This window comes from Sapajus apella, unplaced genomic scaffold (assembly GCF_009761245.1).
Source record: "Sapajus apella isolate SASKATOON/1434 unplaced genomic scaffold, GSC_monkey_1.0 scaffold2, whole genome shotgun sequence".
NCBI lineage: Eukaryota > Metazoa > Chordata > Mammalia > Primates > Cebidae > Sapajus > Sapajus apella.
This window is the reverse complement of record NW_022436942.1, coordinates 71,617,630-71,638,731: the sequence shown is the minus strand read 5'-3', so window position 1 is coordinate 71,638,731 and position 21,102 is coordinate 71,617,630.

Sequence of the window (21,102 nt, the reverse complement as noted above, 5' to 3'; positions counted from 1 at the left end):
AGAACTGCTTGAACCCAGGAGGCAGAGGCAGCAGTGAGCCAGGATCACGCCACTGCACTCCAGCCTGGGCAACAGGATGAGACCCTGCCTCAACAAAAAAAAAAGGAAGTAATGAAGAGAGGGAAAAAGGGAGAGAAGAGGATAAATGGATGGATGAATTGTTGAATAAAATGGATAGAAATATGCATGGTTGATTAATAATAAAAGAATAAAAAAGGATGGATGAATAGAGGGATAGATACACAGAGGGAAGCGTGCGAGGAAGGAAAGATCAGAGGGACGAAGGGAGAGGGAGGGAGGGGGGTAATGGAAAAGGGAACTGAAAGTCCTGAGCAGGAAAGCAGCTGCCAGAAGTTCCAAATATATTCAAGGAGAGGCTGAGAGTTCAGGGCTGGTCTCGGCAAGACCCATGAGGAGGAGAGAATTTAGCACAGAGTCAGGGGCAGCTTTCTTCAGGCTCTCTTTGCCTGAACCATCCCCTACCCTCACTGGACCTATCTCTCCACTCTGCCCTGCCCAGTCTAACTTCCCCACCACTATGTCTTTGCTCAGGCATCTCCCCTCACCTGGAATAGGCTCCTACCCTTCTCTCAATCCAAATGCTACCCATCCCTCTGGCCAGGTCCAAGGCCACCTCAACCAGGGGACACGAAGCTCCCTCCTTGTTCTGGCTACAGGATCCCAGGACATTTAACATGAACTAGTTTGGGGTCTACATGGGAGTGTGTACTTTGAAAAGTGCTTTGCAATCTGAAAATAACAGGCCACGGCCGGTACACGAAGTGGGTGATGTTACCATTACTGTGGAAACAATAATACCTAAGAAAACTGAGTTCCCACAATGTGTGGGGCACTGCACTAAGCTCCTCTAAATGCTGCACGTGATTGATGCTCACAGTAACCCTCTAGTTCCCAGTCTATAGATGAGAACAGTGAGCTCAGAGAGGTTAAGCAACTTGCCTGAGGCTGCACAGCTACCAAGCGGCAGGGCTGGAATCCAGGTCTGAGTGTTGCTCTTGCACGTGCATGATTGATTATCTGAGTAGTCAGTTCAATATAATCTTTCTGTTTCTGGTTAGCTTCTCCCAGCTGGACTTCAGAGACAGGAAGTAGGCATCAAATTTCCTGGCCAGTACCCATGCTAAGTGAGCCAGCATCCAGGCCAGCACCCCTACTATGTGAGCCAACAAAGCAAGTTGCTCTTGAATCTTAAGAAAGTTTCCAGGCCAGGTGCGGTGTCTCATGCCTGCAATCCCAGCACTTTGGGAGGCTGAGACAGACGGATCATGAGTTCAGGATCTCAAGGCAAGCCTGACCAACATAGTGAAACCCGTCTCTACTATAAATACAAAAAAAAAAAAAAAAAAGCGGGACATGGTGGCACACACCTATAATCCCAGCTACCCAGGAGGCCAAGGTAGGAGAATCGCTTGAACGCAGGAGCCGGAGGTTGCAGTGAGCTGAGATTGTGCCGCTGCGCTCCAGGCTGGGTGACAGAAAGAGACTCCATTTCCAACAAAAAGAAAGAAAAGAAAAGAAAGTTTTTATCCTCTTTAAACCTTCGCTTCTTTCCCAAGGCACGTTTGAGAGCTTCCTCTGTAAACACGGGCATGGGCTTCCTCCCTCAAACCTCAAAACACTGAGCTCTTTCCCACTTTAAGATCTTTGCATCTGCTGTCCCCTCTACCCAAAATGTTCTATCTCCAGACCTCTGTCGTGTAAGTGACTCAGACACACTTGTGTAGGAAGTAACTTCACAAAACGCATTCACAGCAACAGTGACAGGCAGGACTGGGTCTTCCACTTTACGAATGAGCTGCTCAGCACACGGGCTGCTTCCAGTTCACAGGGGAGCTGCGAGAATCCGTTTCCCAGCCTTGGGGGAATGGAAATTGGACAGAAACAAGGCTTGGTTTTGCACAAGCCTCTCTAATCCAAAGCAAACAAATAAAGCCAGCGAAGAGAGCTGGGAAGCAGGCACTCCTCCACACCAATGCCCAGCGCCAGCTCAGGGGCTCTAATTGCCTTAGAAACCACCTGGTCTCCATTTAGCAGAAAACTGTCCCCTCAGCTTGGCGTGGTGTCCAAGGGGACAGCAAAGGGACATCAGGTGCTTCTTGGCTGGGAGCAGAGAGGAGCTGGGGCTTGTGCCTTTGGCCAGCCCTGGCTCCCACGATGGAGTGGACCAAATGGGCCGGGTTTGAGGAGCCTTTTCTGCTAGAGAGAGAGAGGCTTGCACACCGCAGTGCTGGGGTTTTGTTTTCTTCCTCCTGCTCCTGGCAGAGGAGGCTGGCAGAGTTGGCTACAAGCCCTGTACCTGGAATTTGCCATCTCAATTAGGACCCAAGATGGGCAAAACACCTGACAGGGGAAAGAGAGAGAGAGAGACAGGGAGAGGCGCAGGGGCTGTAAACCCACCGGTCACACCTCCAGGAAGCAGAGATGCAAAAAGAGAGGAAAACAGAGGTAGCCTTAGGAACCATTCAGACCTAAGGAGAGAGCAGGGAAGGAGGCTAACAGAGAAGGCACAGCCTTGGCGCTGGACAAGCTCTCTGTCTTCTTGAGAACTCATGGGTATTGCCTTTCAGTGAATACCTATGGTACGAAGTAGGGCAGCTAAATGATTTGCATGCATTAGTTACATCTTCCTGGCAACCTTGCAAAATAAGCATTCATTCATTCATTCCTGCAGGTATTCCTTTCTTTTTTAGAGACAGAGTCTTACTCTGTCTCCCAGGCTGGTGTGCAGTGGTGCGATCCTAGCTCCTTGTAGCCTCCACCTCCTGGGCTCAAGTGATCCTCCCACCTCAGCCTCCCCAGTAGCTAGGACTACAGCACATGTCACCATGCCCAGAAAAATCCTTTTTCTTATTTTTGTGGAAACTGGGTCTTATATTACCCAGGCTGATCTCAAACTCCTGGGCTCCAGCAATTTTCCTGTTGGCCTTCCAAAGTGCTGGGATTACAGGCAAGAGCCACTGTGCCCAGCCCTCCTATAAGAATTTCTTGAGCACATGCAGACTCAGGCACTCTTCCCCATCTTGAGGATTTGGTGGTGATCTTTCTAGACAGACACAGTCCCTGGCCCTCATGGAGTTTATAATTAGTCAGAGGAGCCAGGCAATAAACAAGTAACTAAACAATTGATGTATTTTGGAAGGTGGTTGAGGAGGGGGTTTAAGGGGGGCAGTCAACATTGAAGCAGAGACCTGGACAAAGTGTGAAGTGTGAGTGGTTCTTGGTAGAGGGAACAGCATGTGCAAAGGCCCTGAGGTGAGAAGGGGCTGGCAGGTTTGAGGGGTAGCCAGAGGACCAGTGTGGCTGGCACACAGGGAATGGTAGGGTGGCATGAGTTTACCAGTGTGGCTGGCACACAGGGATCGGTGGGGTGGCACGAGGGTAAAATCGGACGGCAGCAAAAAGTGGACAGAGCCTGGCCTTGGAAGCTGTGGGAAGACAACGGGGTGTGAGGGGCTAGAGCTGGGAGTGATGTGATCTGATTGATAATTTACAGAGATCCCTCTGGCAGTGCGGTAGGAAGGACTAGGGCGGGGGGAAGGCCAGGATCCCAATGAGGTGGCTGATGCCTTAATACAGGTGAGAGAAGACAGTAGCTTGGACCAGAATAGCGGCAGTGGGGATAAAGAGAAATATTTCATTTGGAATACAATGTGGAGGTAGAGCCAATTAGAACAAATGCTGCCAAGCACAGTGGCTCACACCTGTAACACCGGCGCCGTGAGAGGCTGAGTCCGGAGGATGGCTTGAGGCCAGGAGTTTGAGATCAGTCTGGGCAACATAGTGAGACCTTGTCTCTACCAGAAAAAAAAAGTAATTAGGTGGGTGTGGTCGCATGCTCCTGTACTCCCAGCTACCCTGGAGGCTAAGTCAGGAGGATCAACTGAGCCCAGGAGTTTGAGGTCACAGTAAGCTGTGATTGCACCACGGCACAAAGAATCCTCTTCATTCACAAACAAGCAAACAGAGAAGAAGCGTGACTTGCCCCAAAGTTTCCCAGTGAGTTGGTGGAACTGAAACCAATACCCAGAATTCCCAGATGAAAACCTCTAAATCCCAAGTTTCTGTCTTACAACAGGGATCCACAAAGTTTTTCTGTAAAGGAACAGAGAGCAAATATTTCAGGCTCTGCAAGCCGTACAGTCTCTGCTGCAGTTTTTCAGTTCTGCCGTTGAGCCTCAAAAGCGGCCACACACAACATGTAAGCAAACAGCCGTAGCTACGTGATGCTAAAACTTTATTTACAAGAACAGGCAGCTGGTCCAGGGGCCAATTCTTGACCTAAAATGACCCAGGAAGACTTTCCAAAGAAGTGAGTGACGAGGAATCATTTAAAGAAGCAAAAATAACCTTATTAACTGATTTAGGTTAATGGGACAGAACTTCTGTGCCCTGAGAATATAAAAATGCCCACTGCAATGAGAAAAAAGAAAAAAATTTAACTCTGGCATTTGACTTAAGCTAGGAAACTTCCTGCTCCAAGAAGAAGCCCTGACTTCAATCCACAGAGAGGAAGGGCTGAGAAGGAGCTCTAGCCTGGAGGTGCCTGGCCGAGAACAGGACCTAAGGACGTGGGGGATCTAAGACCATCCCAGCGCCATCAGCATCACAGATGTGCAGGCTGGCAACGCCTCCAGACCATTGGCACTCTGCGAGGGTCCCAGGAGAGACAACAGGACACAGATGCTATTCTGGAGCATAAAATGGGTTGGAAAAATGGAAGCAGAGCCCCAGGAGGGAAAGCAGCCCTTGGGGTCCCTGTCCTCTGTAGAAAGAACGGCTGGCGAAACTTGCAAAGCAGCAGTTGCAATTTTTGTATTGGTGTGAGTTTATGCACGTGTTTGTTTGAATGGGCGAAGTGGATTTTTTTTTTTCTTTACATTTGTTATTTGGTTTAACAAAGGCCTTTTGGCAGTACCTGGTTCTTTGTGTGGCTTCATCACTTGGTGAGAGACTTTGATTGCCACACTTGGGCTGTCTGAGCCTCAGTTTCCTTCTCTATAGATCAGGAAACAGTCAGGGTAGAAGTGACATCTCACTGGGTTATCCCAGTGCCTCTCAACTAACTCTGCCTGTGCATAAAACACCCCAATGCCCAGGGGGTTCCCCACCCCAGAGATCCTGATGCCATCAGAATCAGCCAGGATGAAGCTCTGTCACTGGTATGTTTAAAAGCTGCCCACCCAATTCTTGGGTGTCACCAGGATCAAGAAGCACTCCATGTTCTACATAGATATCAGGAAGTGGTTCTCAATGGGGTGCTCTGGCCCACAAGGGACACTTAGCAATGCTGAGATATTTGAGTTGTCACAGCTAGGGGGTGAGTGTGCTGCTGGCATTCTCTAGCGGCCAGGGATGCTGCCAAACGTTCTACTCTGAATGAGACAGCCCCCCACAACAAAGAATCAATAGTGCTGGCCCCTCGATGGGAGGGACTGCTGCGGGATGTGATGGGGCGAAGTTCAGGGAAGATCCAAACAGGAATTCTGGCCGCAAAGGTCTGGCAGTCTCGGTGCAGGTACAGGTTCCTCCAGGGAGCCTCTCCAGGTTTCCGTCAGATGTGCTGGGCCCCCGTGGCTCCATCTGTATCAGTCAGGGGCCAGTGAGGACATCCGAAGCCTCTTCAGGTATTTTCCTCAGAGGAAACGAAGGCAGGAAATAGACAGAGAGGAGACACCTAGAGATTGGCAAGTGTGGGAAGCTGTTTCCACCCATCTGAATCTAAGGAACAGGGGTGGTATCATCAGAGCCTCAGAAAATACTAGAACCAAGCCCAGGCGTGGTGGCTCACACTGTAATCCCAGAACTTTGGGAGGCGAAGGTGGGCAGATCACTTGAGGTCCGGAGTTCAAGACCAGCCTGGCCAACATGGTGCAATCCTGTCTTTACTAAAAATACAAAACTTAGCCGGGCATGGTCGAGGGCCTGTAGTCCCAGCTACTTCAGAGGCTGAGGCAGGAGAATCACTTGTCCCCGGGAAGTGGAGGTTGCAGTGAGCTAAGATCGTGCCACTGCACTCCAGCCTGGGTGACAGAGTGAGACTCTGTCTCAAAAAGAAGAGGAAGAAGAAGAGGCAGAAGAAGAAGAGGAAGAAGGAGGAGAAGGAGAAGGAGAAGAGGAGGAGGAGGAGGAGGAGAAGAAGAAACTAGAACCATAGCTGGCAGCTTTTCAGCAGGAGAGGAAGCTGCAGAGGAGACACAAATGGCCCCTGGAGAAGTCACCCATGGTAGAGGAGACAGGGAGAAATGCCCGGGCTTCTGTCATCCTCTGCCCTCAATCTGCTGGCAGCTCCTCCTCTTGGCCAAACTAAGGTGACCCAGGAGCCTGGAAGCATGGCCTGCAGGCCTCGCCCTCCCTCCATCTCCCACGGTATAGCCCTGGGCGGGGGGAGGACAGGAAATGGATCCAAGGGCAAAGGAGCTTCAGACCAGCCCACCACGTCCCATGTCCTGCTCCCAGAACTCGCAGGCTGGGCCTTCACTGGCCACCTGCCCGTGCACCACCCCTGACTATCCCACTGAGGGTCACACATACCCCCGGTGCCTACCACGGGCTGGCACTGAAGAGGGCCTCCAGCTTAGTCTCACAATGCATGAGGGGGCATGTGTGGGTTGGACACACCACTGTGACCCCTTATTCCTCCATTCAGGAAGAGTTTCAAAGGAGGACTTTTGGAAGCAACCTCGGGACTTTCCATGAGGTCCTCTGACTACAATGTCCTGGGCACCTGTTAACCACCCAACCCCTGGCTTCAGGCTTCATGTGTTCAGAAGTCAAACAAAAGGTGGCAAATAAGCCCAGCCAATATGGCGAAACCCCACCTCTACCAAAAATACAAAAATGAGCTCCGAGTGATGGTGGGTACCTGTAATCCCAGCTACTTGGGAGGCTGAGACAAGAGAATTGCTTGAACCAGGGAGGCAGAGGCTGCAGTAAGCTGAGATCACGCCACTGCACTCCAGCCTGGGCGATAGAGCAAGACTCCATTTTAAAAAATAAATAAATAAATATAAATAAATCAAATTTTAAAAGGTGGCAAACAAAATAGACAAGGTCTCTGCCCTTGGAGAGCTGACATTTTAGTGGGGGGGCAAACAGAAAGCAAGTAAACAAATGCATGCAGTCGTTCCAGATAACTACGTGCTAGGAGGGAAAAATAGGATGCTGGATCGAAAGCAATCAGGAAGATGGGGCAGGGGCAATCTTCTGCGGAGGATCAGCAAAAGCCTCTCTGAGGCCACGTTGAATCTGAGACCTGGACAAAGAGGAAGGAGTTCTGCAGCCTTCTGGGGGAAGGGCCTGCCAGGCAGACGGGGCAGCAGGCACAAAGGCCCTGAGGTAGGAGTGCCCCAGGAATGTCTGCAGAACAGCGGCCATTCATGATAGAGGGTCTCATAGACTAGGGCCACACATTGAGTTCTGGTTTGAGAAAGACAGAAGGGCTTTAGGTAGGAGGGCAACAAGATCTGATTCCTGTGTTTCTCAGATTACCCCCCCTCTGCTACGGAGATAGGGACCAAGCTGAATAAATCAATCACGCTATCATTCAGTGACTTGGACTTTACGGCGGCTTAGCAAATTCTTCCCCATCCCAAAATAAAGAACCATTATAAGTTTGTGAATGCTTCATCTCAGCAAGATTGAAAATGTTAAAAAAAAAAAAAAAAAAAAAAAAAACCAAGCAAACAAACAAACAAAAAACCCCTGCTGGCTCTTATCATTACAATTTAAAAACAAAATAGCCATTTTAGCACCAAAACCAAAAAAACCAGTAGGAAGGACAAAATCTCAGAATAAGGGACGATGGTTTGTATTAAACACATTTAGCTTTGGTGGAAACTTCTGCCTTCCTACTAACCTTTTGCTGTTTTGTTTGTTGTTTGTTGATAGTCTTGCTCTGTTGCCCAGGCTGGCGTGTGGTGGCCCCATCTCAGCTCACTGAGATCCACCTCGCAGGTTCAAGAGATTCTCACGCCTCAGCCTCCCAAGTAGCTGGGCTGACAGGCATGCGCCACCACATCCAGCTAATGTTTGCATTTTTAGTGGCCATCTCAACAGGCCCTGGTTCACCTGCTCATCCCCAGCAGCTGCCAGGTCAGAGGAGCCCGGGTGGGATGGGGCCCAAGCCTGAACCTCAATGAGGGGCTGTGATGAAGCCCTTTTTTCACCCATAGCCTTTTTGATAAATCTACAACTCTCCCTGGGGAGGACTCAGGATCTGGTTCCCCCTTCCCGTCTTTCCAAGATACCCCTCTCCAAGCTGGGGGATCACTGAGTCATAAAAGGCAGGAGTCCTCACTGGAAACTCAGACAATGTCCCTGAGCCTAGTTTATATTACAAATCATAAAAATTACAGATGCTGGCCGGGCGCGGTGGCTCACGCCTGTAATCCCAGCACTTTGGGAGGCCGAGGCGGGTGGATCACGAGGTCAAGAGATCGAGACCATCCTGGTCAACATGGTGAAACCCCGTCTCTACTAAAAATACAAAAAATTAGCTGGGCATGGTGGTGCGTGCCTGTAATCCCAGCTACTCAGGAGGCTGAGGCAGGAGAATTGCCTGAACCCAGGAGGCGGAGGTTGCGGTGAGCCGAGATCGCGCCATTGCACTGCAGCCTGGGTAACATGAGTGAAACTCCGTCTCAAAAAAAAAAAAAAAAAAAATTACAGATGCTATTTATTGAGCACTCATATGTGCAGGCATTGTTCCAAGAGCTTTGTTCATGTAATCGTGACAAGATGATAATTACAATGTATTACATGTAACATACATATACTATGCTTAAACAGTATATCTCATGCCCACAGTATTATATAATAATAGTAGCACTATATAGCAAGTACCTCGGTTTTATGATGAGTAACCTGCTGTATAGAGAGATTAAGTAACTTGTCTACACACAGCACATGGATGGTAAGGCATGGATTGAAACCTGGCATTTAGATTCCCAGGCCAGTGATGTTCATTTTTTGACTTCCTGTTTAGGTTGGTCTCTTTCATTTTCCAAATATGCAATGACATTATAATATTGAACATGTGTTTTCAAACTGCACATGCCTCCAAGATTCCTGTTCCAAATCCTATTTATTCATTCAGCAGAAATCCATTGAACACCTACTGCGTGGAAGCTTCTTTACTGAGGGGCGGTCCCCACCTTGCACTCTGGGGATGAGAAGCAGCTGGGGCAAAGGCCTGGAGGGGTGAACCATGGCAGGGACAAGCCGAGGGCTGGGGAGGCAGGGGAGATGCAGGGGAGCAGAGGGGAGCTGAAGTCCTGAGGGGCACCTGGGAAGGACTTTGAAGGCCAGGCCATATTTGAGCATCTCATCAAGAACACCCACACCCCAGCCTCTGAGCAGAAAAGGGCACACTGGTGAAGCACATGAGAGCCCCTTTTAGATTCTGCTCCCAGGCCTTGGTTCAATGCCACTCGTTTCTCTCAAGGTTTCCTCCTTCATTCAACAAAACCGCGCTGAGCACCTCCTGCATGATGTTCTGGGCAATGAGGATGCAGCTATGAACTGAACAGAGAGGTCCCTGCCCTTTTGCAGGCAAATGTCGGAGAGGCATGTAAATCAAATATGCTTGTGATTACAAAGAGATGAGGAGGTGGAGGCTGAGCAGGCCTTGAGGCAATTCAGGGTGACCTGACCCAGCCTGGGGGTCAGGAAGTGGCCTTTGGGATCCGGTCTGAAACAAGAATAGGAATTGGCTGGGCCACAGCCTCTCAACCCTCCCAGGGCTTCAAAGTCACCAGGGGTGCTCTTAAAAATACACACACCCAGGTCCTACCCCCAAAGAATCGACTTCAGTTGGTCTGGAGCGGGGCTTAAAGGCTGATCTTGAAAAACGTGCCCAGGTGATTCTAATGTGCAGGCAAAGTTTGGAAACACGGGGCTGAGCAAAGAGAAGGGGAAGAGCTTCCAGGCAAGGGAACTGGCCTGAGTAAGGGGCTGGAAAAAGTTTACAGGTGGAAGGAATGAAAAAATGTGAGGCAGGTAGAGGAGGTGAAGTCAGGAGGGCCAAATGCCCATGCAGTGCACCATGGCAGGGAAGAGACATTTTCAGGTTGGTATCTTTTATTTATTTTTATTTTTATTTTTAGAGACAGAGTCACTGCAGCCTCAAACTCCTGGGCTCAAGCAATCCACCCACCTCGGCCTCCAGAGTCGCTGGGTTTAAAGGCCACCTTGTTTCATCCTCTGGGATGAGAACATAGCGACATTAGTTCCTCTGGTCCCTGGTTAGTTTCAGATTTCTCTTTCCCAAAGCAGAGAGCTTTCTAGAATCATAGGGCTGGATGGACCTTCATTCCTTCAAATGTCTTTTTCTCCGTCACAAGAGTCAAAACCCAGCTTCAAATCCCAACTCTGCCCCCAACAATCCATGCAACTCAGCCTCGTTCTGTGAGCCTCAGTTTTTCCATCCCTCCAATGGGGATAATGTTTTTTGATTCCCACAAGCAGCAAAGGAAATCTTACAAGGGGTGCTTGCAAACACACCATTTACTGGGCACCTGCTCTGCACCAGGCACCATGCTGGGCACTGGAAATGAGCAAGGTGCAAACTGCAGCCACTGTCCTCTAGTGGACAAGACGAAGACCTTGACAGATACCCTGTGGCCAGAAAGGGTGTCCGGGTCCACACTGGTGGGGCAGGGTCCTCATCATGCTACCCTGACGGAGGTCGGGTATCCAGAGCCAGCAGCCTCCAGGAGGGTGAGAGGTCATCAGAAGGGGGCAGAGAGAGGGGATCAGGCGGGTGTGTCGTTGGGGTGGACAGAGGGGCCTAGAGAAGATGGGGAGAGGGGTCAGGTTGGGTTGAGCGGAACAGGGCACCTTGCCTGTGGGATGCGAGAGGAGGCAGCCCCAGAAAGAAGTCGGAACACACAAAGGGAGCCAGGAGATGGCAGGAGGGGCCTAATGCAACCTTTTAAAAAAAAACAATAAATAATAGCACCCGGTGACAAATGCATCTCCTCATCTGAATGGCGGCTGGAGAACTGGCCCCTTCTTTCTAATCACTTAATGACCCCCAAGAGGGCGGAGGGGGCTCACTCAGGGCCCCCCTCCTCCCTCCTCGTTCTGCACCGAGGTCTATAAAAAGAAACTCGCTCCTTAAAGAGGGTCATTTACAAACCCTCCTTAATGGAGGGCGGCAGAGCTCCCCGGCGACACCCTTCTGGTCCTGGACAAGGGTCATGAAAAAGGAATTGGCTTCCGAGGCCCGAGCACATGAGCCCGCCCAGCCCCGAGCAGCCCCCCTGCCCCTCGCGCTTCTCCATCCAGGAGCCCCGCGGCTGGCACGCTCCCATGTATTTATTATTTTTCCCCCCATTGTCTGGACCTCCGCCCCCCCACCCTGCCTGAGCCCCTTCGCTCCTGCCGGCCTCCCCCTCCCAAGCCGCCCCTCTGGCCCGCCCTCCTCCTGCATCCAGCCTCTCTCATAATAGCGTCCTTTTCACAGAGACAAATTGTCCAGCCTCGGGATGCACCTGAGGACTTTCGCCCCTTAACAAATGGTCTTTTAATTTTCTACCAGAAGGGCAGAGGGAAGGGGGGCCGAATCAATCACACATCCATCTTCATCATTGCTGCCGAGGGACTCTTTTTGCTGGCTGGCTGCCCCTGGGGAAGATGGGGTGAAAAGAGAGAAGGGGGGGACCGTCGGAAGGGTCGTGGGGGAGGGGCGGCAGCAGGGAAGCCATGTGGGCAGCCCACCGCCCCTGCTTGGAGGGAGTGAGCCCCTGCCCTGCTTGCCTCTGAGTCTGGCTTGAGGCCAGCCTTCACCACCCAGGGAAGAAGGAGGTACTGTTGTTTTGGCAAATAGGAAAACTGAGGCCCGCATAGCTCATGGTCGGTTCAGTGTGGCCCTAATAGAGTAGAGGTGAGAAAGAAGCACTGGCCTATTTGCTACTTTTAGAACTGGACTTTGGAGTTCATTTCCACCCTATCCCCAAGTTATGAGCTGCACTCCGGCCAAATGAAATCACTCAGCCTCTGCCTCCAGCGTTTCCTCTGTAAAATGGGGCTAATGAGAGTCACTGCCTCTCAAGGGTGTCATGGGGACTAAGTGAGATCATCTAAGGGGCATGCTTAGAACACTCCCACCCATGGCGTGGGCACTTCATCTGTGATAGCAATGTGGCCCCTGAAGTTTCTTGAGCCTGGTTTTTGGTTTCCAACCTCCCTCCACATCACCTTCCAACCAAGTAATATGGTGCCTCCAATACAAAATTTGGTTTCCAGGCTGGGCTCAGTGGCTCATGCCTATAATCCCAGCTCTTTGGGAGGCCCAGATGGGAGGATTGCTTAAGGCCAGGAGTTTCAGGCTGCAATGAACTATGGTGGCACCACTGCACTCCAGCCTAGGTAGACAGAGCAAGACTCTGTCTCTAAAATAATAATAATAAATAATTTTTAAAAATAAAAAATGTGGTTTCTCTGGAGTCTGGGAAGCTGGCATCTACTTTCAGGCAGGGTATGTTCCTGCCTCAGGGTCTTCTTTGCACTGGCTGTCCCTTCTGCCTGCTTCCCATAGACATGGGCATGGCTTATTCCTTCACCTCCTCAGATCGTTCCTCAAATGTCATCTTCCGAGTGAAGTTTTCCTTGGCCATCCTACATAATATTGCAGTGCCCCATGGTTTATTTTTCTCTGGAGTACTTACCGCTATCTAATACACTATGTGTATGTCTTATTTGCCTAACAAACACTGGTATAGGGTCATCCACATGTCAGGCAGGGCTCTAAGCACATTTCAGGTACTGGCCCATTTAATCTGCATACAATAATCTAGGAGGTAGGGATGATTGTTTCCCATTTAAAAGATTAAGAAATTGAGGCACCCAGCTAGGTATGCTGAAAGGGCCCACATGCAGTGACACCCCAGTATCAGTGAGCACACCTGGAACACAGATCATGGCATCTACATACCATTCCCCACTACAAGGAACCAGAGCTTCTTAGAGAAACGGCTGATTACAGGGCTGCAGCAGAGATGGCACAAGGAGAGCCTGAAACACCTGACTGTGCAAGACAGTAAGGAGTGGTGAGGACACATCAAAAAAGGCACAAGAGATGACCTGAAGCGGTTCCCATTGGCCAAACTAGGACAAGGGGAGGCTCAAAATGGAGTCATCTGCCGGGCACAGTGTCTCATGTCAATAATCCCAGCACTGCAGGAGGCCAAAGCAGGAGGATCTCTTGAAGCCAGGAATTTAAGACCAACCTGGGCAACACAGAAAGACCCATCTCTACAAATTAATTTAAAAATTAGCCAGGCATGATAGTTGGCACCTATAGTCCCAGCTACCTGGGAGGCTAAGGCAAGAGGATTGCTTGAGCCCAGGAGTTTGAGGTTGCAGTGACCTATGATCATGCTACTGTACTCCAGCCTGAAAGACAGAGTAAGACCCTGTCTCAAAAAAGAAATGTTGAGTAAATAAATAGTCATAGTAAAGGATTATTCTCTATTGAATAAGAGTTCATGATCCTATGCTGACATATGTAAATATAAAAGTAAGGAATTTTCTCCTTTACAGTCGAAAGCCAACTAATAAATGTAGAAAAAAGACTGGAGTTAGAAAATTGCATTTAGGAAATATCATCATCATTGATTCAGGCAAGAATCATCAAACTATGCTAAAATGAGTGAGTCAACATCTGAGGAGTACCAGATATTTACATCATCTCAAAGCCCCTCCCCAACAACACGCTTGTAAATTACAGAAGGAAAAACTATAAGCGTGCAGTCAGAAAACCCAGCAGGCACCACCTTAAGCAAGTACTTAAGGTTCACATCACTCTGGGACAGATGACACCATGTGGCTCCTGATACGATACACCAAGAACACAGCATCGCCCTTATGGGATTCCTGCCAAAATGTACCACCTGAATCAAATCACACGAAAATATCAGACACACTCAGATTGAAGGACATCTTACAGAACAACTGGCCTGGATGCTTCAAAAACATCAATGTCATAAAACCTGAAGCCTGAGGAACTGGATCCAGATTAAAGGAGTCTGCAGGGACATGACAGCTGAAGGCAACGTGCCATCCAGAAAGCTAGTTTGCTATGAAGGACATTATCAGGACACATGGAGAGATCTGAATAAGGTCTATAGATTAGATCATAGTATTGTATCAGTGTTAATCTCCTGGTTTTGATCATTGTACTATATAGTACATAAGGGAATGTCTTCATTTTCAGAAAACAGACACTGAAGTTCTTAGGGGTAAGGGGGCATCATGTCTGCAAGTTACCATCACAAAGGTTTAATAAAAAATTGTGTGTGTGTATGTGTGCGTGTGTGTATGTCTTTCTATATATATATACATATATAGGTATATATATGTATATATGTATGTGTGTGTGTGTGTGTGTGTATGTATATGTATGTATGTATGTATGTATGTATCTTGAGCCTGGGAGGCAGAGGTTGCAGTGAGCCAAGATCATGCCACTACATTCCAGCCTGGGTGACACAGTGAGATCCATCTCAAAAAAAAAAGAAAGAAATATACATACATATACATACATATACATACATATATATATATATATATATAGAGAGAGAGAGAGAGAGAGCGCTATGCAAATGTTAACATTTAAGGTCATAAGTGAGTTTTGTACTATTTTTTCAGGTTTTCCATATATCAATATTTTAAAATTAAAGAAAAAGAAGAAAAACCTGGCCAAGCACAGTGGCTCACACCTGTAACCCCAGCACTTTGGGAGGCCAAGGCCAGAGGATTGCTTGAGCCCATAAGATGGAGAACAGCCTGGACAACACGGTGAAACCTCATCTCTACAAAAAATACAAAACTTAACTGAGTGTGGTCACTGGTGCCTGTGGTCTCAGCTACTTGGGAGGCTGAAGCAGGAGGATTGCACGAGTCCAGGAGGTGGGAGCCTCAGTAAGCATGATTGCATCACTGCACTCCAGCCTGGGTGACTGAGCAAGACCCTGTCTCAAAAGAAAAAGAAAAGAGGTCAGGTGTGGTGGTTCATCCCTGTAATCCCAGCACTTTGGGAGACTGAGGTAGGTGGATCACCTAAGGTCAGGAGTTCAAGACCAGCCTGGCCAACATGGCAAAACCTGTGTCTCCTAAAAATACAAAAATTTGCCAGGCATAGTGGTGCATGCCTGCAGTCACAGCTACTTGGGAGGCTGAGGCAAGAGAATCCCTTGAACTCGGGCAGCAGAGTTTGCAGTGAGCTGAGATCGTGCCACTGCACTCCAGCCTGGGTGACAGAGAAAGACTCCTTCTCAAAAAAAGAAGAAAGAAAAGGGAAGGGAAAGACAGAGAGAAAGAAAAGAAAAAGAGTGGAAGGCAGGCAGCAAGGAAGGAAGGAAGGAGGAAGGAAGGAGGGAGGAAAGGAGGGAGGGAGGAGAGAGAGAGAAAGGGAAAGACAGAAAGGAAGAAAAAAGAGAAAGAAGGAGAGAGAGAAAAGAAGAAAGAAAAAGAAAGAAAGAAGAAGAAAAAAAGAAAGAAAAAGAAAGAAAGAAAGAAAGAAAGAAAGAAAGAAAGAAAGAAAAGAGAAAGAAAGAAAGAAAGAAAAGAAAGAAAGAAAAGAAAGAAAGAAAGAAAAGAAAGAAAAGAAAGAAAGAAAGAAAGAAAGAAAGAAAGAAAGAAAGAAAGAAAGAAAGAAAGAAAGAAAGGAAGGAAGGAAGGAAGGAAGGAAGGAAGGAAGGAAGGAAGGAAGAAAGAGAAAGAAGGAAAGAGGAAGGGGGAGGGGAGGGGAAGGGAAACCGAGCATAGAGAATGTAGAACTTGCACTAGGACATGCAGCTTTTAAGTAGAAGAACCGGGATTCAAACTTCAGCATTCAAGCTCTCAGACACCATGCTATCTTCTCCTTTAGTCTGTCTCCCACAGAGACAAAGAATAAAATGTGGGTGCCCACTGCCCACATTCCCAAAGACCCAGGAGGATAGAGCTTTGGTTTTTGGGGGGAGAGGCGGTTGTTTGTTTGGGTTTGGGGGAAAATCTGTTTTCTTTACTACTGTATTCTCAGCACCTATTTTTAGCTTCTAAGTGGGCAAGAACGGTGCCTAGTACACAGTAGGTGCTCAATAAATATTTGTTGAGTGAATAAATGAAGTGCCAAGCAGCTAATTAAGGCGCCCCAGGTCACGCAACGCTCAAGAGTGGCGCCTGGCCCCAGCCCCCGCTGCGGTCGCTGTGAATGCGCTCTCGCACCTGCTGCGTCCGATGGCCCCGGGACACTCTGTGTCCCGAGAACTCAGAGGCCTGGAGACTTTTCACAAGAAGTAGGCTTTGCAGCACCGCAGCCCCAGCAAAGGGGAAAAACCAACCACGACCTCCTCAACTCTCCATCTGCCCCTGGTTCTAGGGCCACATACCTGGCCCTGGTGAATAATGTGTTTGCCTAGCGTGTTGGGGCTTATTAAACAGGAATGCAGATCTCGGATCAAGCCTGAGAAAACCAACCCTGCTGGAGGTTTAGCTCAGCCCCTACCCGGAGGGGAGCCAGTTAAAGAAAGAAAGAAAAGAAAAAAGAAAGAAAACGCCTGGCTTCCTCCCTTCGCGCCTGCCTCCCCTCCTCCTCCCTTCCCCCAAATCCATCCCCCGAGGGAAGCCAGGCGCTGGGAGCCCTAGGAGGGCCACCTCCCCCTCTGCGGAGGGAACCGAGGGAGAAGGTTAATTAGATGTTTGCATCCAATTTACGTCTTGTTTGTGAAAGCGCCGTTTCAGCTGCAGCCCGGGCGGCGGCCCCTTGGCCTCCATCACGCGTTTTAGAGTTACTTCACAGCTCCAGAACTGGTTAACCCGGGTCAAAACGCGCCCATTATCGTTTTATCGCTGCCTCTTCCTCTATAATTATGCCCCCCCTTCTGTGGTTTAGATCCCCCTTCTCTTTCTGCTCCACGTTGGGAGAGATGGGCCTGGGAACCACATGGGAGCCTGCCCTCTGTGCGCTGGGCCCTGAGCCAGGCACAGTGGGTGGATGCAGGGGGTATGGGGAAGGATTCAGCCTGGAAACCTCCCACACCATTGGCTGCCCTACCAGGGGTTAGAGACCTCAGTAACCCCAGGTGCCAGGCAGAAAAAGCAGTGGAACGACTTTGGAGAGTGTGGGCGATAGGGAGTGGAGGCGACTGTGGCAAATGGAAAGTACAGCCCGGCCTAAAGGGAACCCCATTCTGTTACTGGAAAGAGGTCCCCATCCAGACCCCAAGAGAGGGTTCTTGGATCTTGCGCAAGAAATAAGTAGAGGCAAATCTACAAAGTGAAAGCAAGTTCTTTAAGAAAGTAAAGAAATAAAAGAATTGGCCAGGCGCAGTGGTTCACGCCTGTAATCCCAGTACTTTGGGAGGCCAAGGCGGGTGGATCACTTGAGACCAGGAGTTCGAGACCAGCTGGCCAACATGACAAAACTCCATCTCTAATAAAAATACAAAAATGGCTTCTCCAAAGGCAGAATGGCCCCGAGGGCTACTGGTTGGCTATTTTTATTGTTATTCCTTGATCATATGCTAAACAAGGGGTGGATTAGTCATAAGTTTTCTGGGAAAGGGGAGGGGAATTCCCAGAACTGAGGGCTCCTCCCTTTTTGGGATCATATAGGGTACCTTTCTGATGTTGCTGTGGCATTTGTAAGCTGTTATGGCACTGGTGGGAGTGTCTTATAGCATGCTAATGTATTATATTTAGCATATAATGAGCAATGAGGATGACCAGATCTCACTTTTGTCGCCATCTTGATTTTGGTGAGTTTTGGCTGGCTTCTTTACCACGTGCTGTCTTATCACCAAGGTCTTTGTGACCTGTGCCTTGTGCTGACCTCCTGTCTCATCTTGTGACTTAGAACGCCTAACCTCCTGGGAAAGCAGCCCAGCAGGTCTCAGCCTTACTGTGCCCAGCCCCAATTCAAGATGGAGTTTGTTCTCATTCAAATGCCTCTGACAGTTCCTTTGCTCTGGTCAGTGGCTAACCATTGATTGGCCAATCTCTGTCCTCAGGGAGCTTTAGGGAAAGCAGGGGTATGGGTAGGGGGGGAGATGTGGGCAGAAAAACAAGATAGTCAAGGATGGACAGAGACACCAACATAGGAGCCACCCAAAACCCCTTGTTAAATTAAGTTCAAGCTGCCTTCTTACTTGGTGCATAGTGAACTAACCTGACTTGGTGTATAAGCAGACTGTACCCTAGTCTTGTGCGGGTCACCAAGTTTGGGCCCATTAAAGGCCTCCGCTGTTCAAAACGTGTTCAAATAAGGCAAACGCCAGTTGTATAACCAATCCAGCTGTTTCTGTACCTCACTTCCATTTTCTGTATGTAGCTTTCGTTTTTCTGTCCCTAAATCTTGTTCGACCATGGGGCAGCACCAGAGTCTCTGCCAGCCTATTCTGGTTGGGGGAGCTGCCTGATTCACAAATCGTTCTTTGGTCACTTAAATTCTGTTAACTTTAATTTGTCTAAGGTTTTTCTTTTTTCTTTTTTCTTTTCTTTTTTGAGACAGAATTTCGCTCTGTCACCCAGGCTGGAGTGCCATGGTGTGACTCACTGCAATCTCTGCCTTCTGGGTTTAAATGATTCCCTTGCCTCGGCCTCCCGAGTAGCTGAGATTACAGGTGCCCGCCACTATGCCCAGCTAATTTTTGTATATTTAGCAGAGATGGGGTTTCACCATGTGGACCAGGCTGGTCTTGAACTCCTGACCTCAGATGATCCACTGCCTCGGCCTCCCAAAGTGCTGGGATTATAGGTGTGAGCCAAGCACCCAGCGCAGGTCTTTTTTTTAGTGCTATCCATGACAGAATAGATACATCAAATATGGTTTATTAATTTAATGGAATATTAGAAATGAGAAAATGATCAAATCTCACATTACAATGATGATGGAAAGAAGCCACAGTATGCAGAGCACACAGGAAAAGACCACTAGCATGGCAGGTTTTTGTCTCTCTTGTCCTCTGATGTATTCCCAGTGCCTCACACAGCACCTGACACATAGTAGGTGCTAAATGCATGTTTGTTGAATGAATAAATGAATGAATGAGCAAAAGTCCTCAAGAAGTGTGGTCTAAGACTTGGTTCTAAAAGTCCACTTCCAGAGTCCCCTGCTTGGACCCAGAATCTCTTTCCATGTGACATCCTGGCCAGCCCTAGATCTGCTCAGAACTCCCTGCTGCCTTCCCCTGGCCACCACCCCACAGCCAGAGCCAGGCCTGCTGTGACCTGTCAGTCACTCTAAGTCCTGCAGGCAAGACCCACTGGAGACCAGATGGAGCCCTCCAAACTCATTCTGTTAGTCAGAGCAGCCGCACCTGGACGTGGGGGCCTCTGGGGAGAAGTGGCCGGTCTGTTTATTAACCCCTTCACCCCTGCCTGGCCCCATTCAGGGAGGGCTGGCCTTTGGGATGCTAATCCAGGTGGCCACAGTGGAGGAGGAATGTTCCTCTTTTCCATGGTTTGGGAAAGCCCCTGCCATCTCCCTGGGAGGCTGGGGCTCTCCCTGTCCCGGTCCTGGGCCCCTAACACTTCAAGAAATAAAAGGTAGCTCTGCTTTATTTTTGCAGGGAGGCTTCACTCACAGTAACTCCCTCCTTCTCCACCTTACAAGCATTTAAACTGCCTCCCTACTTGCAGATAGAGAAACTGAGTCCCAGCGAGAGGAAAGCCTGGTCACCAGCCAGAGAAGGAAGTGAGAGCAAACCCCCTGCTTTCAAGGGTCTTGCCACCCCTAGCTCTGCAGGGCCCCATCTGCGCAGGAAGGGTGGTAGGGGCCAAGAGGTGGAGGCTTCCTGGAGAGGAGCTTGAATACAAGAGAACGAGGGGAGGGGGTGGTGCCCCTTTTCCTGACTTGCCCAAGTGTTCAGGACTCTGTGCAAGGGTACAGAATGACGTTCTGCCTCAGTTTCCTCCTCTGCCAATCTTTGGCTTCTGTGGGCAGGAGCTATCTCTGGCTGCCATGTGGAAAAGAGAATGGAGGGATGGAGAGGAAGATGAGGTTGCTGGAAGGTAGTAGATGATAGGGTCATCAGCATGGTGGACAGAAGAGCTACACATTGCACACGCACCTGGAATATCGTCACATTCTTCCAAAGCCCTGACATGGGTTGCAACCCTAAGAAACGCTGACTTAGAAGCTTCATTTCTTACCAAGGAGCAACTCCAGGGCTCATTCCATTAGATGTCCCCTCACCCCTGCCACCCTCACAAATCCCGCCCTGAGGCTCCTCCCCAAGTGACTAGATTGGGGGAAGGGGGGGTTGTGATCTACCCAAACTGGTAAATTTCTTGAGCATCAGTCCCCACCCTGCCTGCAGCCCCCCTAACTCGGCTGGGGAGATCAGAATATCTCTGCAGCTGCAAGAAGGGAGGGGGTCCTAATTGCTTCTTATGACACTATAATGGCAGGACTATTTACAGGAGATTAAAATCCAATTCATAATGGGATCTAATAATTTCACCATTGCTGGGCTGGCAGCTGGGCAGGGGGGTTTCTATAATGCTGAAATGCTCACAGCTCAGCCACAGGTTCAAGACTTTGGACAAATCCTTTGCCTTTTGGCCCTGGGAGGACAGAAGAACTGGGAGGTGGCGCTTCATTCACTTATTCTTTCATTAGCTCAGGTGTTTACTGAGTGCCTGCTGAATGCTGGACACTGGGGAGACTCATCCCTGTTCTCAAAGAGCTTACAGTCTCATGGGGGAACTCAGTGACAGACAAGCTGTCTGTTGAAGGAATACAAAATTCCAGTGATTCGAGTTCCATCGATCTCTTTCTTGGGAAGGAAATTTCCTGAGTTCTAGGGGTGCTTGGAAGTTTCCTTCCCGCCCCAAGTGACAACATCACTGTTATAAATTGAAGCATGTTGCCCAAAAAAGCATCCTCAGAATGTGACCACATTTGGATTTTTATGAGATAGTCAAGTTAAAATGAAGTTCTTAGTGTGGGCTCTGATCCAATATGCTGATGTCCTTACCTTTATGCACCTTTTTTTATTTTTTTTTTTTGGTAGAGAAGGGGTCTTTTTTTTTTTTTTTTTTTGAGACGGAATTTCACTCTTGTTACCCAGGCTGGAGTGCAATGGCGCAATCTCG